The 12,043-nt window shown below is 45.9% G+C and overlaps 1 protein-coding gene across 3 annotated transcripts in view; it reads left to right on the plus strand.

Moving 5' to 3' along the window:
* The first annotated feature begins 7,550 nt into the window (after positions 1-7,550).
* The window catches only part of TTBK2 (tau tubulin kinase 2), a 104,601-nt gene continuing 100,108 nt past the window's right edge, over positions 7,551-12,043 (plus strand). Inside the window, exon 1 of one of the 3 annotated variants that reach the window (XM_068162228.1) lies at positions 7,551-7,846. The gene's annotated coding sequence lies outside the window, so the exon portion shown is untranslated. The remainder of the gene's footprint in view (positions 7,847-12,043) is intronic. The other 2 variants (XM_068162229.1, XM_068162227.1) reach the window with 2 other exon arrangements.

The raw sequence follows: 12,043 nt of genomic DNA on the forward strand, positions 1-12,043 counted from the left end.
GTTGCCCTTCTCTGGACACGCTCCAGCAAGTCAATATCCCGAACATCTTATTCATGTATTTGGTTGTCTTTCCATTTCATCTTGTATTTAATTAAAATGATAACTAATTATAAGAGATTTTGGAGTAATGAACTAAAACTGGAGGTACTCAGCGAATCTGAAACAAGTGGATTCTACCTGAGCTTTCTTTAACCTGTTAGTGCTTCAGAGGGAGAGTCCATATTCAGAAGGAGATTCTAACTGATGTGTATTAATGAGGAGAGGCTATGAAAGAGGGAATCCAGACCATCTGCCTTTTTTTTTTTTTGGCATTTGTAAAGTTGTGAACCACACAGTAAATGCTGAGAGGCATAAGTTATTAGGCAAATAGAAGCAACTGTTGTCTTTGCAGAATATTCATCTCCCAGTTACACTTTTGAACTTACAGGAAGAAGTATAGCAGTGTCTAGATGAGTATTGTTTTAATTAGATGAAGATACCTCAGTCAAATCACAACATTTGAAATTCTTGTGGAATTGCAGAGTTGGCAGAGGGAATATCAAAAATCAAAGGCAAGAGGCAATGGTGATACATACAAATTGAAAAGATCCCAGTCTATACATTAGAATGCCACAAAGCTCATTGCAAAATATAAGTCAGTTGCATGTTTTTACAGCTACAGCTATACACTGTACTGCAGCTGCACCAGAAGACCTGCTATGCTATGTTCCATGAGGAATATGAATATTCTAACTATAACTCATTTAATTGCCTGAAGAATGTCATGGGTTAAACAACTCAGAAACAGAAATATTATCATTTGCATTTTTTAGATGTTTAAAGGTTGTAACAATGCTGCTGCTGGAGCCAGGCTCAAGCTAAAAGGAAATCAGAGCAGACTTGCGTGAACGGCACTGCACATGTACCACTTGTCTTCAGGGCTCCCTTTATATTCCGGGAAACACCATACAAGTACCTACCAAGCTGGCTCTGGTTTCAATCTATAGGAGCTGTACTGTCCATAACCTCTGAGTCATCCACTCCTGACTCATGGTGATTCATTATAAATGGAAAACTAAGGCACAGAAATAGTGTATTCACCATAACATCAGACCAGCAGTCTATGGTAAAGCTGGAAAGTGAACCTTCATTTAAATTAGTTGGTAACCTGAAACTTCCATCTTGGTTGTCAATTTTTTCTGAATCCATTTTTATGACTCTATTCATAATCAGACCATGCAGCAATCTTGCTTTGCACTTTTGGACCTTATTCAGTGTGGATGGTATCATCACAAGCCAGTCATCAGGAAGCTTTTTGCAAAATGGAATTACACACATATTATGAGAGCTCCCAACACAATTCCCCTTACATAATGAGGTAAAATTTCCTTTTTCTGTTCCATATCTCCCCTCATCAATACTTTGGTTGCACTATACTGCCAACTGACCCTTCTGCCCCTGGCAAAGTAGTCAGGCATACACTCTCGCTTTTCTCCCTGAATAGACTTCCTGTACCAATCAGGAAGTCTCCCTGTTCTCATGCTGTTACAAACCTGATGCTGGGTTTCACTCTCTAGACATTATTTGAAAGGAATGATGTTACCCAGGACCTCTTGTAAGGAATCTGAAGAAAATTTTCAGAAGAAAAGTTACCAAAAAACCAAACCCAACCAAAACCAAACCCTAACCCACACAAAACAAAGACTCACAAAGTTTCTGATGCTCTCAGTTGACAAAAACCAGCACCTGGACTCAGTGCTCTTAGAGCACTTCTGAAGAAGATCCAAGATCCCTCTATCTCTACATGTTGACCTTCATGCTCATTGGCACTCCTGTGTCTAGAAAGAGTGATCTATGAAAAGCAGCTGAGGGAATTCACTTTTCTTAGTGTAGAGATGATGGATGGTGAGACATTAAAGTAATATTCAAGCCTTTGATATGGTCCACCACAATATCCTACATGCCAAGTTGGAGAGAGACAGATTTCATGGGTGGACTGTTCAGTGGATAAGGAATTGGCTGGATAGTCACAGCCAGAGGGTGGTGCTCAATGGCTCGAAGCCCAGATGGAGAGCAGTGACAAGTGGTGTCCCTCGGAGGTCCATACTAGGACCTGTACTGTTTAGTATTTTTACCAGTGATATAGGCAGTGAGTTTGAGTGCACCTTTAGCAAGTTTGCAGATGACAGCAAGCTCAGTGGTGCTGTTGATAAGCCAAAGGGATGTGATGTCATCCAGAGGAACCTGGACAAGCTGGAGAGGTGGGCCCAGGTGAACCTCATGAGGTTCAACAAGAGCAGGTGCAGGACCCTGCACCTGGGTTGAAACAATCCTTACTAACAATACAGGCTGGAGGATGAGGTGATAGAAATCAGCCCTGTGGAAAAGGACTTGGGGGTGCTGGTGAATGAGAAGCTGGACATAAGCATGAGTGTGTGCTTGCAGCCCAGAAGGCAAATCACATCCTGGGCTGCATCAAAAGAAGCATTGCCAGCAGATCCAGAGAGGTGATTCTGCCACTGTGCTCTGGTGAGACCTCACTTGGAGTACTGCATCCAGCTTTGGAAGGGCATGAGCCTGATGGAGTGGGTCCAGAGGAGGACCACAAAAATGATCAGGGGATTGGAGCACTTCTGCTATGAAGACAGGTTGACAGAGCTGGGGAGAAGAGAAGGCTTTGGGGAGACCTCATAGCAGCCTCCTGGTACCTGAAGGGGGCCTGCAAGAAGGATGGAGAGAGACTGTTTACAAAGGCCTGTAGTGATAGGATGAGAGGCAAAGGTTTCAAACTAGAGAAGAGTAGATTTAGATTGGATGTTAGGAATAAGTACTTTACCACTGAGTACTTTTGGAAGAGGCTCACATGTTCTGGCCAGGAGTGTTTTAGAGACAGTTGTTTGGTTACTGACTGTCAAAAACATTTCTGGTGATTTCTCTCCTACTTCTGTGGTCAACTAAACAGAAATGTTATTCAGAGCTCCTGACATACAGAAATAAAGAAAGAACTCCAACACCCTGATGTCTAGGCAAAGAAGTTCCAATGAAAGTATTTGAAACCAAGGAGCCTGTACTTTGCAGGATGATCATCTATTCCAATACACATCTGTATGAACAAAGGTTTAGCAGGTTTATGAGCAGGGTTTAGAAGGTCTTACATGTCATCAGTCCTGTCATTCTTTTCCATCAGCAGATGTATGCATATGTTTGTGCATAGCTGTAGGCTTTCATTTTTAAAGATCCCTTGAAGAAACATTAGAACATTCCTTTCAGGTAAACAACACTGATGAAAATTCTCACATCTCCTTTATCCCACAAAGAAGAAGATTTTGTGATAAGCAAACTGGTTATCCTTTATGAAGCCTTGCAATGGCTGTCTGGTTTTATAGGAGGACTTAGGCTGCTCATTATTGTTCCATGCAGCTTCAGAGGTGGATCTGCACTCACATATGTTTCATACATTGATTCAAAGGCTGCACGATAAACTCTCATACAAAAAAATATAGTTACGGCAGAACATAGAGAATACCCTACAGGCTTGGACCCATTTGGATCTGGTCCTTTCATCTGTCTCTAACAGTAGCAAAAATAGATACTATTTAGTAGATAGTATCCATTTCTGTGAAGAAAGGCTGAGTGAACCAGGATTCAGACTGGAGAAGGCTCCAGGGAGAACTTACTGCAGTCTTTCAGTATTCAAAGGGGGCCTATAAGAAGGGTGGGGACAATCATTTTAGCAGCACCTGTTGCAATAGGACAAGGGCCAATGGTTTTAAACTAAAAGAGGAGAGATTTATACTAGTTGTAAGGAAGAAAATTTTTATAATGAGCATGGTGAAACACTGACACAGATTGTGCAGAGAGGTGGTGGGTGCCCCATCTGTGGAACCATTCCAGATCAGGTTGGACAAAACTCTGAGCAACTTCATCTAGTTGCAGATGTCTCTGCTCGCTGCAGGGTGATTGGACCGAAGGATCTTTAAAGGTCCCTTCCATTCCAGGCCATTCTGATTCTATTTACAGGCACTTTTTGCAGCTCATTCACCCTTTTACTCCCCCTGTGTCCCAAACAGTTGTTATTTGGATATTAATGAATACCAGATAATTACCATACAAAGGCAGATACAGCAACAAATCACAACTGGTTGAAAGATAAGAACAAGTTACACTGCAGAAAGAGGCACAATTTGACACTGAGATAGCCAATTAGAACTAACAACATATAACTTGAGTAAAAAGCATAGAAAGTTTTTTGGCTCAGGGTAGTGTTTTGCAGGCCAAATCAATGCTATTGCAACTAAGCTTGACTATCAGTACTACTGCAAAAAACCCAAACCTAGAATAGCTTCATTCCATATTTACATAGAGATTTGAATGTGTCAGAGGGTTGGGGGGTTGTTTTCTGGTTTGGTATTTTTTTGTGTGATGAAGACATTCTGCAAGTTTGCACGAGCAGAGGAAACAGTGGTATCTGCTATACTCACCAGCATCTGAACCAGAAATAGTAGGACAGAAAGCCTTGAAGAACCTCTTGGTCTATTTCTGGAGCAGTGAATTAAAAAAAGATTAAATCTTTTCTGTAAAGACCTCCTGTACTTAAGTGGAAACAGATTTTCCTTTTCAGGAGACTCAGTTTTAGTGGTTTTGGTTTTGGGCTTTTTTTCCCCCTGCTTGACTTTTATTTGAGCCATATAGGTTTTGTCTACTTGTGAAGTCTATGGTAATGTGAATACTAACAGATCACTATAACCTTAAGTGATGATGAAGGGAAAGATTATTTGGTCCTCTAAGGCTTGCAGTATGCACACTGAGTGTGTGCTAAGAGAAGTACTCCTGAGGTGATTTCCATGCTATTGTGCATGACAATATGGTTATATTAGACAATGAATTAACTTGTTAAGTTACAATGCATGAAACTATCCCTCTTGGCTTAGCAATGCTAAGCAGGTAAACAGACAAACCAGATAAACAAGTTTGTTAAGGTCTTTACATTCTCTTTAATTGAATCAGAACATTTTCCTGAAGAATTGTAGGCCTCGGGCAATACATCAGTTATTTGGGGAACACTAAAGTACTCCACACAGATGGATTCCTGTTCATGAGCCCCCCATAACACCTAGCACACAGCAAGTTTTGTTAGCATTACTTAATCAGAGGTGGTTAGAACATTAGTCTCTCCTCAGCTATAATTTAGGAGGAAATTTAACTCTCAGCTTTAAAGGGAATGTGATAAAAAATGTTTAGTGCATAGGAAGAGTAGGTATAAGGGTCTGGACTACTCTGGAGTAATTATTACCTTTGCAATGCCCTTAAGACAGGGTTGGAGGAAGATGTAGCTCTAGTAGAATACTTTTCACCTGAGAAATGGTAGATGTCTACCAAAGGCAAGTAAAACTCCTAACTCCATTTTGCAATTGGGGGGAAAAACCAAAAACAACAACCAAGAAGACAAACCCCCTGTATTTTCATTTCAGTCAAGGCTGGTTAATTTTCATTCATTAAAAAAAATAAATCTTACTAATGGCTTCAGTTGTTAATTTAGGCATATTATACACACATTCTCTGTATAGAAGAAGTATATATGCTTATCACCAGTTCCACGCCATGAGGACTGGTGGCCTACTGCTTGAGGTATTCACATAGTGAATGAAGAAGCATCTGGCTGGAGTCGACACTGAGCAGGCACAACGGTTTGGGCTTCATACTATCATTCAGGGTTGGAAGGGACCACAAGGATCATCTAGTTCCAACCCCCCTGACATGGGCAGGGACACCCCACACTAGATCAGGCTGGACAGAGCCTCATCCAGCCTGGTCTTAAACACCTCCAGGGACGGGGCCTCGACCACCTCCCTGGACAACCCAATCCAGGGTTTCACCACTCTCATGGTGAAGAACCTCCTCCTCACATCCAGCCTGAATCTCCCCACCTCCAGCTTCATTCCATTCCCCCTAGTCCTATCATTACCTGAGATCCTGAGAAGTCCCTCCCCAGCCTTCCTGTAGGCCCCCTTCAGATACTGGAAGGCCACAATTAGGTCACCTCGGAGCCTTCTCTTCTGCAGACTGAACAGCCCCAACTCCTTCAGTCTGTCCTCATAGGAGAGGTGCTCCAGCCCTCTGATCATCCTTGTGGCCCTTCTCTGGACACGCTCCAGCACCTCCACATCCCTCTTGTAATAGGGGCTCCAGAACTGGACACAGTACTCCAGGTGGGGTTCCTGTTAGGTTCACTGCTGGGTAACTTCATTTGTAAATTACAAAGATCTCCCTACTCCGTAAAGCAATGGTAGGAGATAACTGTCTTCTAACCTTAGTCTTTGATTATGATCTCCTTGTGATGAAGAAAGGGCTTAAATTATTTCCACAGTCACCATCTCATTTGCCTGACAGTAGGGAAATAAGCCTTTTTTTTAGGAAACTTCACGTGAGGGTAAGACTGCAGTGTGTTTGCCGAGTTTATACAAGCTGCCGCGAGCACAGCAAATCTGTCCTTCCTTGTTCCCACAGAACAGGTCTCCCCTAGCTGCTGGTCTGCCAGACGGATCCATCCTCTGTGCTGACACCATGGCCTACAAACGCTGCTGTCGGCTGTCGGGCGGTGGCATGCCGGCACACACCGCGCAGCGCCCGCTCCATTGCTTCAGGAGGCTGGGAAGCCTTGGCTACCATGAGGAGACCTCGGTGAGGGCTGAAGCCTTCCCCTCCGAAGGGCTCACCGACCTATGTGCGGAACACATCAGCCGTTGCCAGGTGCCACAGCGTGAAGCCCACTGGTGACAACCACCCTGATGTGTCGTAAGGGCGGCGTTTGCCCCCGCAGGCGGTATTCCTCCCTGGGGCGACGCGAGGGGCCGGCCTCCCCCACCCGAGCTCCTTTTTCCTAAGCCCTTTCGCCCCACCGCGGCAGCACGGCGGAAGCACGGCAGCGGCCTGGGCCCGGGCAGCTTCTAGGCACCCCACTCAAATTGCGGACGGATCTGCCCACGAGACCCGGGGGTGGCCGAGCTGGGGCTGCTGAGGCGGAGGCCGGTACCGCAGCGAGGACGCAGCTCCCCGACGGAGCAGAGCGGACGCTGCGACATCGGCGGCCAGCGCCGCGGGCCTGCCTCAGCTCCCGTCACAGGATCTCGCCACGGCTGCTTGCCCGCCTTTCCCTCAGAACCTCGGTAGTAAACGCTTGGTGGGGGACTCAAGCGGCTGGTCCACCGCCCCCGCGGCAGGGAACTACAGCGCCCAGCACGCACCTCGGCCCCGGGGCTGAGCCGGGGTGGCGGTAGCTGGTAGCGGAGCTTGCCGGCTCTCAACCAACCCCGCACCCCGCGCCGCTTCCAGGTACGCCCGCCTCCGGTACCATAATTGATCTTTCTGGCAGCCAATCGCCCGGGAGGAATCTCCGCGGTGGTCCAATCACCGCTCCGGAAAAAGGGGTGCGGGCGGCGCCCTGGAGGACAGCGGGCTCGGTGGCGCCGCGGCTGAGGAAGGGCGAAAGCGGGGGTGCCGGCGCGGGTGAGCGCGGCCGGGCTCCGGCCGTGACTGCCGCAGGGATGGCGGCGGCGGCCGTGAGGGAGTTACCCCCTTTGGGGAGGGTCCCGGGCTTCCTCGTAACCCCCTGAGCTCCCCTCCGCGGTGCGCGCAGCCGTTATCCCTCCCCGCGGGAGGGCCGGCGCCGTCCCGGCACTGCAGTCGCCATAGAGACCGCGCCGCACGCCATGGGGCGGAGGCTGGGCTGGGGGGCGCCGCTTTAGCTGTGTGCCGTCCCTCCCTGCACCGCGCAGGCCATCCCCCACGGTGGCCGGGGCGCCGGGCGCCGCAGGGACTCGCCGTGCTGCCCCGAGCAGCCGACGCCGACACCTCGGCCCCGTTCCAGGTGAGGAGACGCGGCACTGCGCGGCGACCGTCGCCGTTACCCCTGCGTGTCCGCCGGAGCCGGCAGAGGTGGTCCCTGAGGGTGCGTCCGCGGGGCGCGGCCCTCGGACTCCGGTGACCGAGCCCCTGTCGCCGGTCCGGCCGCAGCGGGTGCTGCGTGGGAGCCGCGTCGCGATTTCTCTCCCCGCGGGAGAGGGAGTTTGCCAGGCGCGGGAGCTGCTGGGGGCCACGGCTCTCCCCGAGAGGGGCATTTTGTTGCGGGGGATGCGCAGACGGGACGGGGTTATGTTGTCTGTGGAGTTAAGGTCCTCAGGTCGGGCGGGCTCCAGCAGCAGCCAGGCATCACCGCCCCGGCCTCCTCCGAGAAGTCAAATTTATAGCACGAGATTTTTTTTGTCCCTCCCACTTGCTTCAAGAGAGCAAACGGTAGAGATATTTAAGTGTTCTGATGGCGAAACATCTCTGTTTTAAAATAGCTGCCTCTTTAGTTCCAGTTCTTGTGCTTGTGGGTGCGTGTAGCGGATGCGTATGTGGGCACGGCTGGATGGGGATCGGTCTGGATGTCGCCTGGCGCTTTAAGTGCTGGAGCCATCAACAGCGGTTGCATCAATATATGAATACAGATCTGCCTGGCTAGGCCGCAGAGGCACTCGCTATGGAGATATAGTAAACATACAGTCTGCGCACGGGAGGCATTTAAAACCCATTATTGTACATATTCACAGCCTTTAAAAAAAGGAAATGGGGGGGAATACCTTTTCCCTTAAGTATGCAGATGATCTCTGGAGCTGCAACTGCATCCTTGTACTTCTGTTGTCACTCTAGAGCAGAAGCAATGAAAGGACAAAGATCGGTACGAGGTTTCTAACCTCTGGTGTGAGTCAGAGCAGTTGGGAACAACTGCTTGTGTGAACGAGGGTGGATTTGCAAATATTAATCGTTTTCACTTATTATCTGAGTGAAGGGAGACGAACACAAAGGAGAGACCTCTGATTATAGCCTTTTGGGGACCTTCTGCTGCATTTATAACTAATGTGGAAAAGACTAGAGGAAATGAGTTGTAAAATAGGTTGTGAGAGCTTTTTTAGTTCGACTGTATGTGCAGACCAGTTGAATTTCAGCATAAATGCTCAGAACTGGTAAGCTATATTGACAGGAAGGTTGAGAGTCCTAAAATAAAACATACTATAGTTATTTTAGAGTCGTGTTAGCCTTTAAGTGAGTGATTAGTTTCCATGTTGTGGTTCTGGAAAAAACGAGTGGAGTTTTTACGTATTCTGCATAGTTAATGCTGTGCCTCTGTTGAACACATGCTCTGCTCGTAGCTGTGTTAGTTCATTTTAGCTGCTCTATCTGGGAAAACAAAGGATTAAAGCTTAATTTGCTGCTCTTGCTTGATTTTGGAAATATTTTTTGAGTCTAAAGGATGTGAACTCGTAGTACAAATTAAGCCAGCGTTTTTATTCTGTATTAAATTGCACATGATACTTTAGTGATGGTGATTCTTTTGTTTTACAGTGTGAATTGCATTTAATGAAGTATTAAAACTTTCTTAACTTGTTAAAGCAGAAGTATGCTGATGAATATTTGTTTGGCTTGTCGAAAAAATTATATATAGGAGAGTCTGACTGCAGTAGTTTTGTACATGTATGGGTCAAAAGTTTTTTTTTTAACATAGTGTATCGAGATAACATAGTTTAAAAAAGGTGAAGATGGAGTCATTTTTGATCGTCATACTTTGTTTTTCTCCAATATATTTCTGATGCACTGCTGTGCACTTGAAGTTCAGCATTTTTTAGAACTTGCTCTTTTGCAAATGATGAGGTTAGAATGAGTGACTGGAATACGGTGATGTTGGTTAGGTGTAGTGTCGTCACTGTGCCGGTGCTGCGTGCTGCAGGCACTGTTACTGCTAACACCAGAGGTTCCAGAGAGGTTTCCCAATGTGTCTGATGAAATCGAGAAAAAATTTCGAGTATGACAGAGTGATAAGTGTCGTTTTCTCTGTTCCAAACTGATTTCTAAGCGGTCCCTTCCAGGTACATGTGCACAGAAGGTTAAATACTTGCTTTAGCATGTGAAGTTGTGCTGTATGGGTGTATTAATACGTTGCTATGTTGTCTGTGTTAGCTGAGGCTTGTTTATCTAGTGGGAACGAGTTGATACTCTGCATCAGGAGGTGGACAGTTTTCTGTGTATCCCTGTGTGTTGCGTTGTCTCTTTCTCCTGCTCTGGGAAAGCACTGCACAAAGCCTTTGTGTTTGGCTAGAGGGGAGGAGAAACAGCTGCCTCTTCAGTGCCAGGATTCATAGTGGTCTCACAGGGATGCATTGCTGTCAGTGGACCAGCCACTCTCCTGCCTCCCTCATTCTGTTAAAGTGCTCTTTCCTCAGTGAAACCTGAGCTTTGTTCTATTGATCTCACAGAGCAGGGTGTTCACCATGGATCCAGCACATCCATCTGATGGGCCAGTTGTTAGTGTACAGATGGACAAGAATTGGAACATACAAAATTGATTAAACGCAAGACATCCATTAAGGAATCCAAGAGCTGCAGATCATGTTGTGTTTAAAACTTATTTATTATCAAGAAAATCTCTTGTCCATCATTGAGATGAGAGAAACTTGTTCAAATGGTTGATCTTTCATTTCTTTTTCTTTTGTTTAACATTGTAGTATCTAGGGTACTTAAATGGTAATTAAACATGTTAACTTAAGAGGAGGAAATAGAAGTTATTTCACTTGGATGAGAGAGTGCACCTAAATGGAACAGTTTCATTTTTCTGCTTTCCATGCACTAATAGAGTGCTGTAATGGTTGTGCTGTATTCTATGTCACACAGCAGTAGAAGGAAAATTCCCTCTGAGCCCTGTTGGAAACAATGAATACTATGTAATGTGGCTTTTAGTAACTGTCTTGTACGTTCTGTCAAAGTTAGTTCTTTGAAAATGGCATCCAATCTTTTACTTAATCCTTTGTAACTTGATTGAAATTGTAGAATTGTCTTCTTTCTTCTCTCCCCCCCTCTTTTTTTTCCCCCACTTCGGTGCTAGATATTAAATAGTGGGCTTTGGAGGGAATCTGGTAACTTGGATTTTTATTTAAGCTGCTTATGAAGTTGAGGTGCCATTCTTGGCAGTTTAAATTTACAGTCTCTCTTTCCCCCACCCTCCACCCCATAATAGCTTATATATCACTAATCTTGCAACCTAAGCAGTGGAAGATTCAAACAATAAAATCTTACTTTTCAATGCTTCACCTCTTGATCTGGTTGAGTATCTTTTGCCCATTTCCGTGATGCTGTGCACGTCATAACTTTCCGTAGCTTATTCTTTGAGCTTGTTGTTCGATTAATGAAGACAAGCTTTCAAAAACCTTCAAGGTTGGGTTTTGGTTTTTTTTCTGATGAAGAAGGGACAGATTGAGTTTGATAGTTGGACTCAAAGGTCTTTTTTTTCAACTAAACAATAATATGGTTCCGTGAATTTGGGAAAAGGGAGGAAAAGTTGGAGAGTTGGGCAGTGAGAAATTGAATGAAATTCAACAAGGGCAAGTATAGAGTCTTGCACCTGGGTAAGAACAGCCTCATGGATCAGTATAGGTTGGGGGCTGACCTGTTGGCAAGCAGTGAAGGGGAAAAGGACCTGGGGTCCTAGTAGATGGAAGGTTGACCATGAACCAGCAATGTGCCCTTGTAGCCGAGAAGGCCAGTGCTATTCTGGGATGTATTAGAAGGTGTGTGATTAGTAGGTTGAGAGAAATTCTCCTGTCCCTCTGCTCTGCCCTAGTGAGGCCACATCTGGAATATTGTGTCCAGTTCTGGGCCTCTCAATTCAAGAAGGACATTAGGGAACTGTTTGAAAGAGTCCAGCACAGAGCCACAAAAATGATTAAGGGAGTGGAACATCTTAATTACAAGGAGAGACTGAGGGAGCTGGAACTCTTTAGTTTGGAGAAGAGGAGACTGAGAGGTGACCTCATTAATGTTTATAAATATGTGAAGGATGAGTGCCAAGAGGATTGGGTCAGGTTCTTCTTGGTGATGCCCAACAACAGGACAAGGGACAGTGGGTGGAAGTTGAGGCACAGGATGTTCCATGGAAAGATGAGTTCAAATTTCACTGTGAGTGTGTTGGAACACTGGACCAGGTTGCCATGGGGGGTTGTGGAGTGCCTGGAGATATTCAAGACCCGCATCA

The sequence above is a fragment of the Melanerpes formicivorus genome, unplaced genomic scaffold, assembly GCF_026170545.1.
Source record: "Melanerpes formicivorus ecotype bairdi unplaced genomic scaffold, bMelFor1.0.p_v2 SCAF_62, whole genome shotgun sequence".
NCBI classification, from domain to species: domain Eukaryota; kingdom Metazoa; phylum Chordata; class Aves; order Piciformes; family Picidae; genus Melanerpes; species Melanerpes formicivorus.